The sequence below is a fragment of the Zea mays genome, chromosome 4 (assembly GCF_902167145.1).
Source record: "Zea mays cultivar B73 chromosome 4, Zm-B73-REFERENCE-NAM-5.0, whole genome shotgun sequence".
Classification (NCBI taxonomy): domain Eukaryota; kingdom Viridiplantae; phylum Streptophyta; class Magnoliopsida; order Poales; family Poaceae; genus Zea; species Zea mays.
Genome location: NC_050099.1, coordinates 60,979,583 through 61,002,238, shown reverse-complemented (window position 1 = coordinate 61,002,238; position 22,656 = coordinate 60,979,583).

The window sequence follows — 22,656 nt, the reverse complement described above, 5'->3', positions numbered from 1 at the left end:
TAAATTTAATTTGACATTTGCATTGCATTTGGGATTATTTTATTATTACTTTTCTTTATTATTATTAAGGTTTGGTATTTACTTACACTTAGTAATTGCTAATAAAATTTTGACCAACTTATAAAAGCAATGCTCAGCTTCAGCCTCAATTTTGTTGATCAGCCTTACACTTCACTTGAACTCCCACCTTTGGTGAGTTCAAGCACATTATTCCCCACGACTTGTTGAGCTATGAACGTATGTGAGCTCACTCTTGCTGTCTCACACCCCCCCCCCACAGGAGAAGAACAGGTGGTCGAAGAGGAGCTGCCTAACACTGAGGCATTCGACTTGATCTAGGTGGCGTCTCCCAGTCAGCTTTCTGGCGCCAAGGATAGATTTTAGTTCCTGCTTTATTCATCTTTTATTTTGTAAGACTTATGCTATGTAATAAATACTCTGATTATTGTGACATTTATCTCTATACACTCTGTGATTATATATGTTGTCTTCTTTGGCGCATGTATGAGATGCACCCGGCTTTGTCCCTTAAAACCGGGTGTGACACGCGCCAGCTATCGGTGTTTTGGGTCCGACCGCGCACCCGGGGTTGACCCTCGAGGTGCTTTTTGGAGTAGGACAGTGTTACCGACTGTAGCTCGATGGTTCATGCCGGATGCACGAGAAACAGTAGACAATCTTGTACAGGTTTAGGCCGCTTTGAGATGCGTAATACCCTACGTCCTGGTGTGGATCTTTTGTGTGGTGGGTTACAAGGGAGTTCTCTAGTATGGGAGATGCTAGAGAGTTGAGTAGATGGCTAAGGAGTGAGATGTTTTTGAGGGGATGCCCCCTAGGCCTTATATACTCGATCGTGGGGCATTACATGCAGATATGATAACAACGTGAGCATAAGTAATAGTGAACCGACTAAGCTTATCTTCCAATAATTCTGTCGACTTATCGCCATTCAGTTCTGATGCCTGAGGATGCAGCGCGAGAAAGTCGGGTTACTGCTGTGGATGTTGCTCGAATCTGTTGGGTCGTCTGAGCTCAAGTTGATCTGATCTTGTGTTGATCCATTTCGCCAAACGTTCCTCCTAGGCCCACGAAGGAATGGCCTTGCGAAACATCGGGCCCAGAGCCTTTCGCGAGGTCTTCTAACCTTCTAGTGGACCCAGGGTATATCTGTCCCCCACAGCGCCGCTCGGTCTCTGCTTTTCCCTGGTCGCGCTGATGTCTGCACCGCGGGGTCCTCGCGAGAGTCTGTCAGTTGTGGCTGCGTACGACTCCTATTCTCTCCCATGTCGCGTCTTCCTAGCTCGCCCAGCTCGGATGGCGCCCAACTCCCAGCTTCTCTCTGCTTGCTCTTCCTCGCCAAGACCCCATCCAAGCTCGCCCTTAACTCTACTGCGTCGTCAGCTCCGATCCTTAGCTTGAGCCGTGTCCCTGCTCCTCCAAGTTACCGAGGCCCCTTCCTTGGTCGTGCTTGCCTTGATCGCGGCGGCGTTGTCCGTGGCCGACTCCCTGCTCGCGCCGCGGTTCTCTCCCAGCTCCCGTCGTGTGCTCGCCCGGCCGTACGCTCGCTCTGCTCGGCCATGGCCACCGCGCCGTGAAGTTTCCCTACGCGCGTCAAGTTCCCTCACCAAGTCTAGCCCCATGTTGTCGTGCTCTGCGTCCTCGCCGCGTTCGTGAAGCTACCATGGAGTTACGGTCGTTTCTCTTTGTGTCATGTGCGCAGCACGCCATCGTCTTCGTGTTTTTGGCAAGTCCTGCGTGCACTTGCGCTCGCCATCCCCTGCTCGACCTTGTCATCAGGCTTCGCCTTGCCGGTCATCGTTATCCGCTCAGCAAGGTTTCGTTCTAAACGCCACCCTTAAAGTTCGCGTCTTGGCGGACTCACACCTCCGTGTCGTATCTGCTCATCCATGCTGTCGACCCACACGGACATGGGGTCTCGCTAGAGTCGCGCTGCCGTTGACGCAACGCGGGGTTAGCTCTCTGCTCTGCCTAGCTTGTCGAGTCCTAGGAATCTACACACACGCCATAGACGGTGCCCAACATCTTTGTGTCGCCCTTTTTGTGCTGTGACACCCCCTTGTTCCTCGTCGTCAATCCACGTCATGTCCGTGACATGCTCGTCGACCCCGATGATCTATCTTTCAATTGCACGCTACTTGCGTTGGGATCCAAAGCACTTTGTCGTGCTCGACCTTACAATTCTCCAACTCGTCGACATCCTTTGTGTCGTCGAAAAATCCCGAGAGTTTGAATAAAGCAACAAATCCCATGTGATGCAACATTTGCCAAGAGCTCGACCAGATGTCTAAACTGAGAACCGTTGTCGCCCTCGCGGTTATCAAATCGATTCGATCATGGTGAGCCAATTTATTATTTTGTGATTATTGGGCATAGTCGTATATCGATAACTAGTATTTCCGTATGAACTTGTACAACGCCTCACCGCTAGGTGTTTAAGTCGCTATCGCATAGCATTATTTAGGTTTGTGATATTCCTATTTATATGCATTCATGTGCATTATGCAAATCATTTAGGTACATTTGTTGACTACGTGATGTGGAGAACCAAAGCTGAGTCGACCACAAGATGTCGCTACGTGTGAGCCTCTCCACAAGATGATGCTGATGAACCAACCTGAAAACGGATAATCTGAACAAGTGCCAAGACAAAGGATGGTCGCCAAGTGGACGTCGTCTAACAACACTAACCTAGTGTTACCCAGGCAAGCCCCGGTGCATGCAACCCCTTCCTTGTGTTTTTAAATTATTTTTACACGCTTTAAGTCTAGTGAATGTGCATTAGGTTTATAGGAGTTGCTTGAAAACCCTTTGATGCATGGGCTACCTTGAAATCCATCCCTTTTATAGATACTTCTAGTGAAGTATCAAAATGTGATTTACAAAAAATGCTTAGCCCTGCTTATAAGCAGATAGAGTTTGTCCTTTGCACTTATGCCTAGCTCAGATTTATCCTGAGGAAGGATGACCTCTACCTGCAAGAATATTTTCATTGGGAGCATGGTGGGATCTTACTGCAAAGTTCCCTATAATGCTCTTTGTTGGAGCAAAGGCGAAGATGCCACCCTTCGCTCCAGCCTTCATCAATCTCGCTGCACCAACGGAAGCAAAACGACCGGCGGGGTCCACCCTTCGTCTTCTACACTACGAGACGAAGGCCTACGACAATGTCACCCCGTCCCACGTCCTCACCCGACTTGGAGGTCCACGTGGGATTCGACGAATTGTAACAGGCCCCGCGCGGAGAAGAGTGTTACGGGCTCGATTTGTAATGGCTTTTTTGTAATGACAGTCTGTAACCCTCCTTTATGGGAACATTCCGGGGATAGCCCAGGTGCCTGAGGGTACATGCGTCCTTACATCGAGACGTTGGGCACTCAGGCACCTATAAATACCCCCGTACAGTGCCCTTGAGAGGCTGGATTAACAGAGCAATCGCCATCTTGAGTTAAAACCTTGTTTGCATTACTTTCATTCCCCCGTTGGATCATCTTGCCCAGGAGAGCAAGTTCCAACATTTGGCGTCCACCGTTCGTGCTACGAACAAAACACCCGCGATGGCACCCAAGAGAGCTAGCTCGAAGGCAGCCCCATCCATTGACGAAGCAGCGAAGGCAGCACTGCTAGCCGAGAAAAAGGGCAAGGCCCTTGCAGACACTACCCATCAAGAAGCCTACGAAGACGACGCTGTCAGCAAGAGACAGCGCAACGACCAACCAACTCCCGAGGGCAGCCTCCGCACCTGCAGCTCCGGAGGACAGCCACAGCAACCACCCCCAGGCTTCGCTCCGCTAGAGGGCGAGGATGCCACAGAAGACAGCGAGGTCATTGGCATTTCAGCAGAAGAACAGCTACAGTTGCGGGCCCTCCGCATCAAGAACCGCAACCTCCAGAAGCAAAAAGAAATCCTCGAGGCCAAGCGCCAACGTGTTTCCGCGCAGGCCAAAGTGTGACAGATGATACGAGATGAGGAGCATAGGGCTCAAGAACTCGAGCAAGAGATTGTGCTCATGCAGCGCGAAGGCCAACATGATCTACGGCACGGCCCGCCACTCTAACAGCGCGCGCCAATCGGAGACCTATTCATTCCTCAGCGCAAACCCGTCGTCCCGGACGCCACAGCATTCCAAGGCGTCAACTACCTTGATGAGCGGAGTCCCCTGGCGCCACAACTGCAAGTGTCACCATGGCCCGCCAACTTCAGGGCAGGGACCTACCCCAAGTACAACGGCAGCACTGACCCAGCACAGTACATCATGAGCTATCAAGTCGCTGTCGCATCATCCAGAGGGGACGACGCCACGATGGCCAAGTCCTTCATCATCGCCCTCGAGGGTCCGGCCCTAACCTGGTACACCAGGTTGCCCCCATTGTCCATCGACTCCTGGAGAAGTCTCCGGGACAAATTTCTGCTCAACTTCCAGGGGTACCGCCCAGACACCGACGCCTTGGGCGAACTGTCACTCTGCAAGCAGCTAGAGAAAGAAACCCTGAGGGAGTACTACCGCAAGTTCCTGACTCTCAAGTCACAACTACCTTCGGTCGATGACCAAATTGCCATTCACTACGCCATCAGTGGCCCTCGGGCTGGCGTCCTTTACAGTCACTGCATCAGGGACCCACCCAAGAATCTCCAAGAGCTCTATCAGTTGTTTGAAAAATATGCCAGATCCGAAGAGCTCCACTAGCGCAAGGTCGAGTCCCAGAGGAAACCCAAGGACCCTCCGCAGTCTAGCCGCACATGGACAAGACCTTCGCAGTCAGACTCCAGTCGGGACAACCGCAGTCAACAGCAGGTGGATACATTGCCAACCAGCACCCCGCTGGTGAGGCCCCTCGCCGTCAAGATTATCCCCCTAGGGCCACGGCAGTGGCACCCGTGGTTGGGGCCGAGGACGGGCGCAGCAGCCGCGCAGATTTTACTGCCTGTTTCACGGCGAAGACTTCGCCGATCAGCCGTATCGTGGAGTCATCCACATGATCATTGGGGGGTCCAGCGTCGACTTCGACACGAAGTGACAGAAGAGGGACCACTACTGAAGCATCAACCACGTCGCCGTCACCGGCCCAGTCATACAAACGAAGTGGTCCCACGTGTCGCTGACCTTCGACGCCAGAGATGTCGACCTGCACAGCGCACCCCACATTGATGCCATGGTAATCAACTGCAGCGTGATAGGCTGGGACCTGCACAAAGTTTTAGTTGACAACGGCAGCCAGGCGGACATCATTTTCCTCCACGCCTTCGACCGCATGGGCATCAGCCACAGTTTACTTAAGCCTTCGGACAACCCCCTATATGGCTTCGGTGGCAAGGGCACATTTCCTGTGGGCAAGATCGAGCTACCTTTGTCCTTCGGTGTAGCACCCAATGCATGAAGTGAGCAGATCACCTTCGAAATCGTCGACATGGTATACCCGTACAACGCCATAATGGGCCGGAGCTCCATCAACAAGTTTGAAGCGGCCAATCACGGACTTTACCTGTGCATGAAAATCCCAGGTCCGCAAGGCGCGATCACAGTCTATGGCAATCAGCAGACCGCACACAACATTGAAAGAGACTTCGTTCTAGGGCAACGGAACGTACACTGCCTTACAACGCAGCGCGAAGTCCTCGGGCCTACCCGCCCAACCGCCAACGAGCATGAAAAGGCACAGCTGCAAAGCAACAATGGAACGAAGACAGTTCCCCTTGACCAGGCAACGCCCAAGCAAACGGTCATCATAAGCGAAGACCTGACTTCGCACGACGAGGAGAGACTCATCTCCTGTCTTTCCAGAAATAAGGACGTCTTCACCTGGTCTGCCCTCGACCTGGTCGGAGTCAGTCGCACTATCATCGAACACAGTCTGGGCATCGACCCCTCGGTGCGGCCGAAGAAGCAGAGGCTGCGCAAAATGTCTGATGAGAAAACAGAAGCCGCCAAAGCCGAGGTACACCGCCTGCTTGAGGCCAAATTCATCGAACCAGTCGCCTACCCTACGTGGCTTGCTAACGTAGTCATGGTGCAAAAGAAGAGTGGCAAGTGGCGGATGTGCATCGATTTCACTAGCCTCAACAAGGCCTGCCCCAAGGATAATTTCCCGCTGCCTCGAATCGACAAGATCGTCGATAGTGCGGCCGGATGCGAAGTCATGTCACTCCTTGACTGCTTCTCTGGCTATCACCAAATATATATGAAGGGGGAAGACAAGGCCAGTACCAGTTTCATCACGCCCTTCGGCACATATTGCTTCGTCAGAATGCTGGAGGGACTAAAGAACGCTGGGTCCACCTTCTCTCGCCTCACCAAGACGGTGCTCGAGAGCCAAGTAGGCTGGAACATTTTCACGTATGTGGATGACATCGTCGTCGCCAGCAAAAACAAAGAGGACCATCTAGCCGACCTTGCAGAAACATTCGCGAACATGCGGGACGCACGACTTCGCTTAAACCCCGAAAAGTGCGTCTTCGAAGTTCGCCAGGGGAAGATATTGGGCTACCTGGTGTCGCACCGTGGGATCGAGGCTAACCTGACCAAGATTCAGGCCATCATCAACATGATGCCTCCGCGGTCAACCAGAGACGTCCAACGCCTGACAGGCAGATTGGCCACCCTCAACAGATTTATTTCCAAGTCCGCAGAGCGAAGCCTACCTTTCCTCAAGATGCTACGCGGCGCAAAAGACTTCGCATGGGGACTAGAGCAAGCGGCAGCCTTCGCTTCACTCAAACAACACCTGTCAGAGTTGGCAACCCTTACAAGCCCCGACCCCTTGCTGCCTCTGTTGCTCCACGTCGCAGCTTCGCCACACGCGGTCAGCGCAACTTTGGTCCAAGAGCAGGATAGGGAGTGCACAACTCGGCAATGTCCAGTTTATTACGTCTCCGAAGTCCTCACGACTTCCAAATGCAACATGATGGAGTTAGAAAAAATTGCATACGCAGTCGTCATGGCATCGCGCAAGTTGCGCCACTACTTCGAAGCGTTCAAGGTGCGGGTCACTACGGACAGGGGATTCGACGAATTATTCAGAAATCCGGAGGCGTCCATCTGTATCACCAAATGGGTAGATGAACTCTCTGAATACCACATCATCTTCGAGCCCAGGACAGCAATCAAGTCGCAAGTCCTCGCAGACTTCATCATCGACTGGACAGGGCCGGCACGGCAGCAACAAGAGCCCTCGGAGAAAGTATGGACCATCCACTGTGACGGCGCATGGTGCCATGCGGGGGCAGGCGTGGCTGCAATCATCACATCACCCACCGGCGTCAAGCACAGATACGTTGCACGCCTCAGCTTCGCTCTGGAATCCGACAGGTGCACAAATAACATAGCAGAATACGAAGCCGTCATCTTGGGCCTTCGCAAGCTAAAAGCACTTGGCGTGGCCACCTGCATAATCAAGACAGACTCCAAAGTCGTTGCTGGCCAGAACGAAAAAGCAAAAGACCCCGCACTTCTGCAGTATCTTTCGGTCGTTCGCAGTCTTGAGAAACAGTTCAAGGGTTTCACCCTGCAGCATGTGGACCGCTCTAGAAACGAAGAAGCCGACGCGTTGGCCAAAGCAGCAGCCAGAGGCGAAGCCCTACCCTCCAACGTGTTCTACCACGTCATTGGCACACCAGTCGTCCGCAACCCAGAGGGCCTGCAAATAACCACCAATGTCGAGGGCCATCACATTGTCAATCTCATCATGGCTGAAGACTGGAGGGCCCCAATAACCCTGTTCTTGCAAGGATACTACCATCCAGGTGATGTCAACGAGGCCAAGCGCCTCAAACACCAAAGTTGGGACTTCACACTTATTGAGGGTCAGCTATACAAGAAAGGGATCAGTCAACCCATGCTCAAATGGGTCACCGAGACTGAAGGCCTCCAGATCCTGCGCGAAGTCCGCAGCGGCACTTGCGGCTCTCACTCGGGGCCTAGGGCCCTCGCTGCCAAGGTGATCCGTCAAGGTTTCTACTGGCCCGCTATTATCTGCACCGCAAATCGAGTCACGAGGTCGTGCGAAGCCTGCCAGAAGTTCTCTCCCCGCTCGGGCAACCCCTCGCAATTCACAAAGTTGATCGCCCACACGTGGCCTCTTCAACGCTGGGGGCTAGACATTGTCGGGCCACTACCCATGGCCCAAGGAAACCTCAAGTTCACCTTCGTTGCCGTCGAGTATTTTACCAAGTGGATCGAGGCAAGGGTAGTATCCACAATCACGTCGAAGACTGCACAGAAATTTTTCTGGCAAAACATTATCTACCAATTCGGAGTCCCGTCTGAGCTCACAGTTGACAATGGCAAACAGTTTGACAGCTAGGATTTCAGGGATTTTTGCTTCTCCATCGGCACCAAGCTAGCCTTCGCCTCAGTATATCACCCACAATCTAACGGCGTCGTGGAGCGCGCCAACAGCAAGATTTTCACTGCCATTAAGAAAATGCTTCTCGACGACAAGAAGGGCAAATGGGCCGACCTGCTACCTGAAGCAGTCTGGGCGCTGAACACGACCGAGTGTCGGGCGACTGGGTTCACTCCCTTTCGCCTGCTATATGGATCGGAGGCCATGACCTCGCAGGAAATCAAACATGGGTCACCACGGACAAGCACTTCAGCCGTCCCCGACGTAGACGAACCAACCTCCAAAGACCTCATCGACGGAGATCGTGTCTTCGCCCTGCAGGCTCTCAACAAATACCAAGCTCAAACGAAGGCCTGGCGCGACCACGCCGTCATCCCAAGAGAATTCGACGAAGGGTCCTTTCATCGTCAAGACGAAGGCGTCCCCCAGCACGTACAGGCTAACAACGCCATCCGGCGAGGACCTAGAGCATTCCTGGAATATCAATAATCTCCGCAAATTTTTTGTTTGAATCCTCAGGGCTAACACGCCCTTGTAATTCACCAAACAGTATCATTTCGGCCCGCACTCTTTTCCTCCTGGGGGTGAGGTTTTTAATGAGGCGGAGTCATGTAATATACCCGCAAAAATCTCCTGCAAAAACTAAGACACAATATGTCGAAAAAAACCGCATCGACGGTCTTCGGCATTCGACCACACCGAAGTCACCGCGAGGGGCACCGCTGGCCACCCTCGCGTGCGACACTCCGTGCAAAAGTCGCCTAAGGGTGCAGCCGGACTAGCACAATAAGTGCGCAAAATCGAAGTCTTTTCCAAAAGACACTCCGTGCAAAAGTCGCCTAAGGGTGCAGCCGGACTAGCACAATAAGTGCGCAAAATCAAAGTCTTTTCCAAAAGGCTCTCTATGCAAAAGTCGCCTAAGGGTGCAGCCGGACTAGCACAATAAGTGCGCAAAATCGAAGTCTTTTCCAAAAGACTCTCCGTGCAAAAGTCGCCTAAGGGTGCAGCCGGACTAGCACAATAAGTGCGCAAAATCAAAGTCTTTTCCAAAAGACTCTCCGTGCAAAAGTCGCCTAAGGGTGCAGCCGGACTAGCACAATAAGTGCACAAAATCGAAGTCTTTTCCAAAAGACTCTCCATGCAAAAGTCGCCTAAGGGTGCAGCCGGACTAGCACAATAAATGCGCAAAATCGAAGTCTTTTCCAAAAGACCCTCCGTGCAAAAGTCACCTAAGGGTGCAGCCGGAATAATAGGTGCGCAAAATCGAAGTCTTTTCCAAAAGACTCGCCGTGCAGAAGTCGCCTACGGGCGCGGCCAGATCAACGAAGGCGCGCAACTATATCATACAAATTATGGTTACATATACACAGCGAGGGCATCACATATTTATATTGGCTCAACCTTTGGGATGATACCCATCTCCCTGTAGTTGAACAGCATTATCCTCAGTTCCTCACCCTCAAAAAGATTTCGCAGCTCCCCCTCACCCACACTCACCCCAATCGGCGAGGACAACAATTCTCGCTTACCAGTCCCGTCCACACGAAGACGCCCACTCTCCATCTCACCACGTTGACGCCCACCACTTCGCGCCAATCCACTCACCCTCCGTTTCGCCACCGCCCTTTGCCGCCTATACCCAGTACTCGCGCCCGAGGGCTCCTCGGAACCCTCCGCGCGCGGCGAGGGCTCCCCTGCAGCCACATCCAACGCCGCAAAATAATCCAAGTCCTCATCCAAAGACTCCTCCATCCATGCAATCAAACTCCCAGAATCATCAGACTCAAAACACTTAGACACATAGCCAAACAAATCGTCATCAGCAGCCACAGTCGAAGCCGCCACAAAAATACCATTGTCAGTAGCGGTTGCATGCGCGGGCCCAAACCCCAGAACCTACGCAGCAACCGAGGTTCAGTATCACACAGACAAAATTTACAAACTCCTCAACACCTATTCAGCCACCTACGAAGGCTCGGCTGCGGCTGTGGGGTCCTCGGCTGCCGGCTCGGCAGCCGGCTCGGCCACCACCTTCGGGGTGTCTTCGCCAGTCGACGTAGGGGCTGGTGCGGGGTCTTCGCCGGTCGCAGCGGGCACAGGGGTCGCCGAGGGGCCTTCACCGGCATCCGAGGGCGGCACCGGATCGACCTCCGCGGCCTCGGGCAGCGCGCCGTCCAGACCAACAAGGTCCTCGACGTCTTTGGCATGAGCCATCTGCAGCAACAGCACACTCATTCAGCAAAGCCACACATACCCACACATACAACCACACAAAAAATAGCATTTACCTGCTCTATTGCCCGGTCGGACCGCTCCCTGACCGCCTCTCGGCCGTGCGGACCCCACATCCTATCAAAGAGTGCCCCCACCGACTGATTCACCATGGGGTCTTTGACCTTGAAGATTTCACGTTCAAAATTTTCATCCGCTTGGTCGAAGACCTCGTAATGCCTGCACCCCTCGCGGGACAAAGCATTCATGGCCCCCTCGCAGGTGACAAGGGAGGCAAAGGATATGAAACCTGTCACAATGGTCGGGAGCACCAGCAGCTCCTCCTGCAACCATTCAAGGAAGCGAAGGCCCACTTCTTGGCCGGGCACTTCGAAGTCAGTAGTCCGCGCACCCAGCTCGCGGTACGCGTCCACAAACTGCGTGTGCCTTGTCCACGCGGCTACGCAGGGCGTTGAACCTCGCCTCCAGCTCCTCGGCGCATTGGCGGGCGAGACTGCCCTCCGCCCGCGCCACTTTGGCTTCGGCCTGCGCAGCCTGCGCATCAGCGATAGCCTTGTTTGCCTCCCTCCTCTCCTCCGCCAACTGGCGTCGGAGATCCGTATTCTCGGACTCCATGGCGGTCACCTTCTCCGACAGCCTGTGATTTTTGCTTTCCGTAGCCGACTTCTCTCGCACAGCATCTGCATGTTGTGCCATGAGATGCTCGACCTCGGCGGCAACGTCCGCAGTCAAGGCACCCGACGCGACGAGGTCGGTGAAGTCGGCCGCCTGACACATAAACCCATGAGACCCGAATCCTCATAAAAACAACAAACATCGAAGTCCAACACAACTTACCTGCTTCAGCTGCTGTGGCAGCTGCTGCGACGCTTCCCTCAGTCGCTGAGACATGGAGCCCGCCACGTCCTTAGCGGCAGCGGCCGACAGAATCTCGCCACTCGCGCAGAAAGTGGCCCATGGGTCCCGCGCGACACCCTTCGCCCCCACCACCGCCGTTGGCGAAGTGGTCGTCACCGGAGGCGGGACAACAGTCAGTTGCCCCTCACCCGAACCTGCACCATGATACTGGTTAAAGACCTCATCGAGCAAAAAAGGGTTTTAACTTACCAACAAGATAATCCTCGACACTGATGTCCGTGCCGAAGTCGGCAACACGTCGCGCCGCGCGAAGGCGGCCTTCGTCCTTTCACGAGCCCGCCTAGGGGTGGCTTGCTCCCGCCAGAGGCGGCAACCTTCGCACTAGCTGATGCCTTGATATGCACGGGGGCGGCCGTTTCGCAGCCGGCGCCGGTTTGCTACCACCAGAGGCAGCAGCTTTCGCGCTCCCTGCGCCCTTTTCGCCTCGCGCATAGGATCCGCGATCCTGACGACCGCCCGGCGTTTCTGCGCAGTGTCTTGACGGTCCCTCTCCATCACTACCGATACAATAGCAGCAATATTCCGCCCATAAGGAAAAACCTTCAATTCGCGAGCCATGCGAGACGTAAAGAAGTCTTCGCCAGCCGCGCGGGGGATCGGAACATTCTTGGGCCATCGACCCCCGGTAACCTCCAACATTCGTGCCCAAGACTCCCGGAGCTCGGGCGAAGACATCCTTCCCCCGAGGGCTGCGCACGTCCCCATCAAATCCACAGCAAAACTATTAGAGACCCCCACTCCCCCAACTGCAGTACCTAATTTTCTCTTCTTAGTGGCCGGGGCAGCCTCCTGCGAAGACCCTTCCTTGGTCATGTCCACCAGTTTCTTCCCGCGACGGTCAGCAGGGTCTTCCCCGGGATAGCCACCGTATGGCAAGCAGTTTAATTCGAAGACCCGATTCAATCTAACGTTGGACCCACGGATATCCCAGCTCCGCAGACCCTCTGTTCTCGGCACATAGCACCCCACAATCCTTGCCGCACCGTCTTCCGCTTCACGTGCGAATGCGGCGGGATCCCGGCCATGCAGATCCAATGCGAAGGTAGGACTTCGCACCCGCTGCCCGCCTAGGGAGGGCATCTCGCGAAGGCATACTTCGCCCAACGCCCAGCCATGTGCCAAGGGCCATACCCCATACCCGATGAATTCCTCAAGTAAATCGCGCCCGCTACTCATGCGGGCAGCGCACCAAAGGCCCCTTCGTCTTCATCATCCTCTGCCACCTCAAATTGCGGGTACGCCACATAATAATGGGAGCACATCACGGCCACGAGGAGCCCTAGGTGGTCTTCGACTTCGCCTTCGAAAACATAAACCAGAAATCCCACTAGTTGCCCCACTTATTGCGGGCACAGGGAACTAACTCCATGACTTCCATCAAAGTCTTTCTGGTCCTCGGCGTAAACGTGCACGATCCAAACTGTGCAATCTTGTGTCCAAATTTTCCTTTTCTGCCAATGCAAACAGTAATGTTTGGCGAAGACCTCCACAGACGGCTGACCACCATACGAAGTCGCCGCCCAGACATACTTCGCCAGGGCCACCACGACATTCGGCGTCAGCTGGTGGACCTGGACCTCAAACCTCTGCAGGACCTCCGCCATAAAACGATGTGCAGGCAGACGAAGGCCAGCGGTGAAAAACGCCTCAAACATGACCAACTCGCCCTCGGGCTCGGGAACCTCCTCCGCCCCCGGGACACGCCCCACTCCGCTGCCAAAATAACCAAGCTACTGCATATCCAGAACACGGACCGAGGAAATCCGTGAAACACCAAACTCCACCGTATCACCCGGTCACAACTCCTCTGCCGCCGCATTGCTCAAGGTATCCTCGGACGATGCGCCGGCCGGCGACGAGTTTGCAGCAGACGAGGAAGAAGACGACATGGCTACGTACCGTCGGCGGCGGCGAGCGGTCTGCTTGACGCGGGCTAGATCTCCGACGAGCAGGAGCAAGGAGGGCAGGCGAGCAGGCGGATAGTTTCAAAAGGAGGCTAGGGTTTTGTGGCACACAGAAAGAGAACCTGAACCGCGCCGCCCCACCCCTTTTTATACACAGGACGCGACGCTTCGGGAAACCCGTAGTCCAATAGTACCACGTCCGTCAACGGTCACATCAAAAACCCCCGCGGAACCACTTCGAGCGAGGGCAGCGTCTCCACCATCTAGCGACGTCTTCGGCACCAGATGACTTAGTCGAACTGGTCCCTCAGAGGGCAAATGTTGGGGCGAAGGCGAAGACGCCACCCTTCGTTCCAGCCTTCGTCAATCTTGCTGCACCAACGGAAGCAAAACGACCGGCGGGGTCCACCCTTCGTCTTCTACACTACGAGACGAAGGCCTACGATGACGTCGCCCTGTCCCACATCCTCACCCGACTTGGAGGTCCACGTGGGATTCGGCCCATTGTAACAGGCCCCGCGTGGAGAAGTGTGTTACGAGCTCGATTTGTAATGGCTTTTCTATAATGACAGTCTGTAACCCTCCTTTATGGGAATATTCCGGGGATAGCCCAGGTGCCTGAGGGTACATGTGTCCTTACATCGAGACGTTAGGCACTCAGGCACCTATAAATACCCCCGTACAGTGCCCTTGAGAGGCTGGATTAACAGAGCAATCACCATCTCGAGTTAAAACCTTGTTTGCATTACTTTCATTCCACCGTTGGATCATCTTGCCCAGGAGAGCAAGTTCCAACACTCTTTTCATCCTAAGGAGCACAAAACAATCCTAAGGATGGAAGTACTTAAATCGAGACTTGGGCTAGGAACAAGTGATGCTCCACCTAGGTTAATTAAGGATTGGATGCGTATGTAGGCCTGTATGATCAAGGACTATCTTAACTGGCCACATGCCCTGGATATGGGATAGGGTAAGCTTGAACCCGGCTATTCCATACGTGAACCCTTCTGGCTAGAGGCTGGATGGAGGAGTACTATGCTCCCGGGTAGCGCGGACCGGTTCACGTTGTGGAGGATCTATGGGAACGGTTGACATATGCAAGGGTTAAGTGCTACATATGTCGTGTGGTTAGAGATCCTCAGCCGAGTAAATTGATTCGGATCGCCGTTATATCCCTGGAGAGTGGAGACTTGATCACTGACCTGCAACCTTGGTCAGGATGTAAACATTATGAGTAAAAATGATGTTGTATTGATGAGATGATGAAATTAGACTAGGTGCAACCAGAGTCTATTAATATTTAATCTGGCGTTAAAATATTGAAAGTAAGGACTCACTTTAGTAAGCTATTTCTGCAAAAGTATCTAAGTTGATTCTTGCTAAGAGCCTCTCCTTGATTCCTAAATCCAGCATATCCTTGAGAGTCTTTTTCCTTAGTTGGGTAAGACTTGCGAAAGTACACTTCGTACTCAGGGCTTTGTCCCATGTTGTTTTAGGTGAAGAGCCTATGGAGCTTTGCTACTTTTGTGCAAAGGTGGTTCCCAAGCAGGAGGAAGAACCAAAAAATAGAAGTGTGTCGCTGTGGATGGTGCTAAGTGCCGGTGGGCTCGGCCTTCTTATAAGTCTAAGTACCTCTTCTATACTTCTTATTGAGGATGATCACTTAAGCTAGCATATATTTCAAACTTATAAATAATTCATATAGTTCAAAGTTATTTCTTTGAATCACTTTTGTAATCACTCCGATCATGTACATTGTAAAACTTGATGTAACTTGTAGAATTTGGTAATAAGATTTCCGCTGCAAAAATGTTAGTGTGTGATTTGTGTTTACTTAATCTTGTGATCTTGGTTGTAAGTGGTTTATCCGGGGTCCTTGGGACACTCGGATGGATCCTGTTAAGTTATTTGATGCACATGCATAGTCGTCTGAGGTCTTTGAGACAAGGACAGGTGCATGTGGGCCCAATAACTTGGGAGGTTCTGCAACAGCTGCCAACCACCATCCCCAGCTCCTTCTTCCCCTCGTCCTCCTCACCCATCATGCCTAGGTCCGGCGTGGATGCCATGGCTGCGCTCTGCTCCTATCCATGGTGATGCCAGTCTTCATCTACCTTGTTGGGTGCCGCTCATCCTTGCGCACGCACCCACGCTGTCGGTTCTCCCTCAAGCCCGCGTCTCTAGCCCTACTCGTCATGTTGCCAGGCTGCGTCGTTTCCGGACTCGCCTCCCTCGCCATGGCCTCGATCTGGCCTCTCTTGTGGCTACTCCACCATGGCTAGGCTACGCCCCTCCTGTTGGTGCCGCGCTACCGGGGAGCGCCCTCCTCGGTCACCATTGAGTGATCATTGGCCTTGGTGCCCTCATCCCCCATGGCCGCCACGACGTGAGCCCCTTTTGTCGCGCCCTTGCGCCCGTGGTCGCAACCCCTCACTGGTGTCCTCCCCCACGTGCTCGAACCTCACCATCATCTTAGACTTTGCCATTGACCCCCCATCGATCTATGCCTTCATGCCCATGGGTTATGCTACTGCTGGGGGGCACTACAAGTTGTGCCCGCAATCCCGTCAGCCCTTGCTCGCTGTTCGCACATTGTGTTTACTTGATCGATTGCATATTGGGATAAGGGATTAAATTTATTGAGATACTGGGTGACAGTATCTCCGCCTTGTTTCAACTTCATGAACTCTTCCTGCTTCATGTGGAGAACTCCTTCAGGTATATAATGCTCTCTGAAGGCCAACTTAAACTCATCCCAAGTTACTTGATGACCAGCCGGTTGAACGGCTATAAAATTTACCCACCACATGCTAGCAGGGCCACGTAATTGTTGGGCTGCGAATAGGGGCTTTTGAACTTCTGAACACCGAAGGAGCCCGAACTTCTATTCAATGACGTGGATCCATTCATCCGCTTCGAGAGGGTCCTCTGCTTTAACAAACAACGGAGGGCACGTCTCAGAGAAATCCATATATGATGTGTCACGGGGGCCTTGTGGATATGCCCGCCCGCCTTGTTGTTGTAGTTGTTGACTTGCCATCTCCCACAAGAAGCAGGTATTGTCTGCTGTAGCGTTAACCAAGGCAGCGATAGCCTCGGCTAACGTGGGAGGTACTGGAGGTGGATTTGGTGTTGCTTCCCTTCCACTAGAGGTGCCCGCACCATCCTGAGAACGAGTCTTGGGAGGCATCTGAGGGAACAAACATTGCAAAGAATATAATATGCCAAAGAAACCATCCATTATACATTACTGAAAAAGGTAATGTTACAGACTCGAATTTTACAACAGGATTACACTTCCTATTATACATTACTACTACTTCTACACTATACTATTCTTGTTTTTTGTCACTCTTAGTAGCCTCGCTATCGGGCGTAGGAGACCACTGATCGACCAAATTCATTGAAGGAGGGGGGCCTGAAAAGGTCCAGTTCTCCTCCAAAGGCTTCTCCTGCTGTTCCAGATGGTCCGGCTCCCATCTCGACAGGATCCGCGGGAACGTTCGGGTGTAATTGTGAATACAACACATGAACTTCTTCATGTAATGTATTACAATATACTTGCAAGTTATCAACAGCTGAGCTAAGCTCTTCTATGCGGGCTTGAGCTCTAGCTTCCTTTGCCCAGGCTAGTGAACGAGAGCTCACAACCCAGTCAAGTGCTAGATCCCGATCCACTAGCTGGTCTTGCAGGTGGCAGATTTCTGTCCTCAAATCATTGATTCTTTCGCCATCCACAACCCAAAGATCGCTTCGATGTCATAGTTCTGCTCGAAGCCGATCCACTTGGGCTTCCAGATCTCCAATCGGATCGTTGCTCCCACTACTGCTATTTTCATGCCGTGGGGCAAGTTGATGACGGGGTACACCGATTGGCCCAGTTGACTTGCGCGCAGTCTTTCTCGTGCGCGATGGCATTTTTCTAAGGGGGAAATCTTATTAGCGTAGTTTTTAGCATGATGCATGTGTAATTACAGAATCAACCTTAGTTGATTCACACCTTCTATACATTGCACTCTTACTATCTGGTCTTTAAAATAAACTCTTCATAAATACTTAGGTAAGAAGGGAAGAAATTTTCTAGATAAGTCTTTAGAAAATTCTTTTTGAAGATGCCTCATAATATCTGCAGAGATGGGCTTCGCTCCGATACCAGCTGTGACGGAACCTCCCAAGTCATTAGGCCCACCTATAGTTGTCCTTGTCCAACGGACCTCAGACAACCCTGCAGGTGCCCCTGAATCACTTGACAAGTTCGGTATCTGCTTTTCTTACCTTTCCCAAGAGTGTTTCACCCGTCACACAGACATTACAACTCATCGGAGATGCATAAGTGCGGAAGCAGTTACAATAACTTAGTTTTATTTAAAAGTAAGATAGAGTTAAACATTTACAGACCAGGATAAAATATACGAGCACAGAGTATTATTATTACAAACCATGGGAGGCAAAACTCCTCTCAAATAGATAGCAAAAAGTTTTTAGTGGAGGGCCTTCCCTCCCGCAGCTCTAGTCTTGGTGTTCGTCTTTGGGTACCACCTTAGAACAGAAGCACCAAAAGTTTGCTGCTTCTTCACCTAAAACAACATGGGATAAAGCCCTGAGTACGAAGTGTACTTTCGCAAGACTTACCCGACAAAGTAAAAGACTCTCAAGGATATGCTGGCTTTAAGGGAGTCAAGGTAGGGCTTATCAATAATCAATAACTCTATTTGCAGAAATGCTTACTAAAGTGGATCCTTAAAAATCCAATTTTAATTTGTCAGGTTAAGTACGATTACCTACAACTAGAGTTCTTTCTACCCGGGTTCAAACACTTGACCTGCACTAGCCGATTTCTTAACAACCCTTCATCTTTACTGGATTTCTACGTATAGGTCAGTGACCAAGTCTTCATAACCGTGAAGGTATGACGATCCAAATCGATTATACTCAACTGAGGATCTCCAATCACACGACATATGTAGCACTTAACCCTTGCATATGTCAACTCACCACCGGGGTTCTTAAGACCAGATCAGGTTCACGCCAACCGAGAGCACAGATACACCACCGTCCAGCCTCTTGCCACGAAGGGTACACGCTACTCTCGCCATCTCTCCACGCCTATTGTGTGTTATCTTATTCTGGTATTAGTCTGCCCGAGGCAAAGCTTACCCATGACGAGGCATGTGACCAGTTAAAGGGTCCTCGGTCATCAAGCCTACATCGAGACAGTCCTTAATCAACTCAGACGGAGACACTACAACGAGACTCTCTTCTCGTGCAAGTCACCCGCCCGGTCTCAGCTTAATTATTTCAAACCCAAAGTTTGGTACCTGGCAGAGGTACATCTTTTCCGATGTTGAACCCATCATGGCCATGATGGATCCACCATCAAGTTTTATTTTCAAAAACATCCCTCCCACTTTGCCACATCATCTTTTTGTAAAAACAAAACATTTTGTTTTCTAGAGCAAGACTAAGCATAGGAAAAACCTTTTGTAAAACAGGGATTCCAAGGAAGGTAATCAAATTCAAGGAAGGTAATGCAGGAATTGTTTTAGCACTCAACTCCTATCACCTAATGCATCAAGAAAGTGAGAAAGATTTTAAAAGCATCAAGGAGGTGGCAAATGCACTGGGGCTTGCCTTGGTTTACAGGTGAATCAGGCTCGGTCCCACAGATGTCAAAATAAAAACAGCTGCCTGCCTGATGTCCCTCAGGTGGTGGTGGTGGAGTCTTCTCTTCTACTTCAACTTCTTCTTCGTTTGCTATATATAGCCAAGTATAATAATGAATGCTCATGTAATGCTCATGAGAGTGCAAAGATAATAAAGGTTTATTATCTAAAGTCTTGAATACAATTTTCCTTCACGGATCTCCGAGAACTTAGGGTTTCCGGAGTTAGTAAAGGAATTCAAAGGGCAAGGGGTAAGGTTTTGGGTTCTAAGTATCAAACAAGGTCCAAATCATACCAAATTCTACCCAAAGCTTTTAAATAATGTTTAGAGTTCATATAAAAAGTTTGGGGATTTTTGGAATTATTATTGATTTTCTAAAAATCCAGAAACAATGTTTTAGGCTATTTTAAATACTCCAAAATTCCCTATTTGATCTAAAAATCATGAAACGATTTTTATTAAATCCTATGGAAATTAGGAATCTAGAAAAATTGGTTTGACATTTTTACCATTTTTCTACAATTTTCTAAAATTGTTTTAGTTCTGGTAGAAAAAGAAAAAGAAAAGCTGTGAACAGTACTGGGCCGAAAGCAGCCCAGCCTGCACAGGAACAGGGACGCGCCCACGCGCGCACTGGTTAATTTGCACAGAGACCCTTGCTGTATGACAAATTTTGTTAAGAATCCCCAGCCACTATTTATCCTCTCTCTGACAGTTACGCAAAGGTCCTTGGACTTTCTTTTCTTCTCCAACAAGCTCCCTGACCGCGGCGCGCTTGCCGCTCATCCCCGACGCGGCCTGTACTGGCCATGGCCAGCGATGACTACCAAGTCTAGCTATCGGGGAGGCATAACCGACCTAAGGTGACTCAGGAACACTCACTAATCTTAGCTTGAATACTTTGGGAATGGTCTGGCCATGTGCACGGCGGAGACCGTGATCACGAGCTCGCGTTCCCGCTTAACCATGGCCGAGTTGAGCTAACGGTTGCCACGACAAGCTTCACAAGCATGCAGAGCTACTAAAACAACGCTTGAATTGGACAGAGTCTTACCAGAGCGGGCTGGCCACGGACAAGCTGTTCTCGGCGGCGCGACTGACCGATTTGGGGGAAAACGGCGTCGTGGCGTGCTCGGGTGAAATTGAGGGTGGAGCTTGGGGCTATACGGCCGCAAGGGACTCTAGTTTTACCGTGCACAATCAATTTGAGAGGACGGGGCATAGGCAGCGCGAATTTGGCTTCGATTCAACTCAATGTGTGTGATGTTCATACCTCGTCGTGGACCACAAGGCTATTTATAGCCGCGGCGGTCCGGCGATCACTTCACGGCCACGGATAACCTTGTTAGCGCAAGCTTACACGTAAAGAAGAGATACAGTGAGGTAGAATCGGGGCATGGATGACACCGCAGCAAAACTGGCTGAGTCACGGTGGCCGCCGGTGACTATCTCCGGCCACGGTCGACCGGGTTCGCGAAATCATGCCACGTTCGAAGCTATCCACCCCGGATCAATCCCCAGCACTAGATCGTGCAAGTTCATCCATTTCAACAGTGCCCCTGTTCTTATTGCCTCATCAGATATTTGCAGCGCTCGATCTTCGATTTTTGTCTGAATCGACCACCTTCTTCCTTCTTTAACTCTGGATTCTTGCTAAGAACAGAGCAATCTCCCTTAATAAAGTTTGTTCTTGATTCAACAGCCTTCAAACCTTCTACAGGATACTTGGGTCAAAACCGAGTGGATTCAAAGATATGGCGCATCAAATTTAGCCTCATCTCACTGTGACCATTTCTGATCTAGGGTTCAATTTCAGTTATCTAACCCAGTTCTGATAGAGCAACTTTGGGCTTGCTTTTCTCCAATTTTTGCATAACAACCAAAGGGGTGTCTGCATCAAAGTTGCTCTCCTATAATAGGTTTACAAAATTGATGTGGTGACCTAGGGCAAAAACCTTATAATTTGAAAGTTACAAGCTCCAAAGATGAGCTCAAACACTGAATTTCAGACTTAGCCTTTAGAACACCAATAGGGTCTTTTTGCAAATAGATCCAAAAGTCAGGGTTTAGCTTGCAAATCTTCATGATTGTGAACCATATGACTTAGGACACCTTATTATCATGATTTTTGCACTTTAGTCCAAAAGTGCACCAATTTTGCACTTAGCCCCCTAGGGTTTAGGTTTAGGGTTTCCCAGGGTCTTTTTTAGGGTTTTTTGGTATTTCAGGGGTGTGAATGTAATTTAGGTCCATTCTTAGTAACCTTTCATGACTATTTCACTTAAGCTTTAGGGTTTTCTCTATTTGGATTTTGTTTTACCCTTCTGAACCCCATTTAGGGTTAAGTACCCTACTCTAGGGTTTTATTTGCAAAATATCATCTCAATACAACTTGTTTGAATTTTTTGCCTAGTGAATGCACTCTAGGTGTGTCAAACATATGAAATGCCAATGCTTATGATGTTATGCTCAAGTTTTAGTAACAGTAACACCAGGGGTGTTACAGATGGTGACCTCCAGATTCTGGTTGTTGTCTGTGTTCGGTTCCACAATGTTTATAGAATTTCCTCTTTTCTTTTTCATGATATTGTGGTTGTGCTAAAGTGTTTATAAAGGCACCTTATCTCGTGTAGTGTTATGTTGTGCGCATAAACGGAAAGTAGTCGTATTTATGTGGTGAAGTTTGGTTTTGAGTTTGCGGATATTGTAAGAGGTGTTTTGATGACTATATCGGTAATGGGTGGTGTGTAACATAGTTAGTATTGTGTTGGGTGCTTGTTGAAATGCCTCGTTTCATGCGGTAAACATGTATGTCTAGTATTATTGAATTGAGTCGTGTCTCACAACAAGAATTCTAAACATCCCGTCGGCTAAAATAATTGTCATCGGCTTTTAAAAGAACCAACAAGAATTAATTAATTTCCGTCGGCTAAAAAGGAATCGATGAAAAGATGCCAAAATTCAGTTTCTTGCGGGGCACTGGACCGGTCCGGTGCGCCATCGAGGGTACACGTGCCTTGAGTCTGAGATTCTGATTGGATCTTTCCTTAGCTGAGTGGCATCTAAACGTCCAGTGCACATCTGGATCGAGTGCCACATCATCTAGCCATTGGCTCGCCCCCACGCCCCAAAGACTAGCTGTTGGAGACGATTCGGTACGCCACCGAACCATGAATAGTGATAGTCTGTTGAATTTTATAATTAAATTCTCGAGACCACCAAGTTTAGCCGTATAGGCAGTCCGGTGTGCTAGGCGGTCAAACGGCTATGTCCAGGTCTTTGCAGACCCGGTCCGGTGAGGTCCAGAACAACCCATGTTAGACTCTTTTGAGTCTATCTTCTCCAATTCTTTTTGACTGTTCTTGGGCTTTCCTACGACTTAGACAAACATAGTTAACATATAATTCAATTGACTAAGTGTGGGGAACTCACATCTTTTACTGATTTTCACTAGGGTTCCTGATTTGGGCCAAACCAAGTCCAAAATGCACCTTTTGCTACACAAATGGTTAGAGGCCAAGTGCAAGTGCTACAAACATTGTAATGGACCTATGCAACATGTCTAAGGGTGCAAACT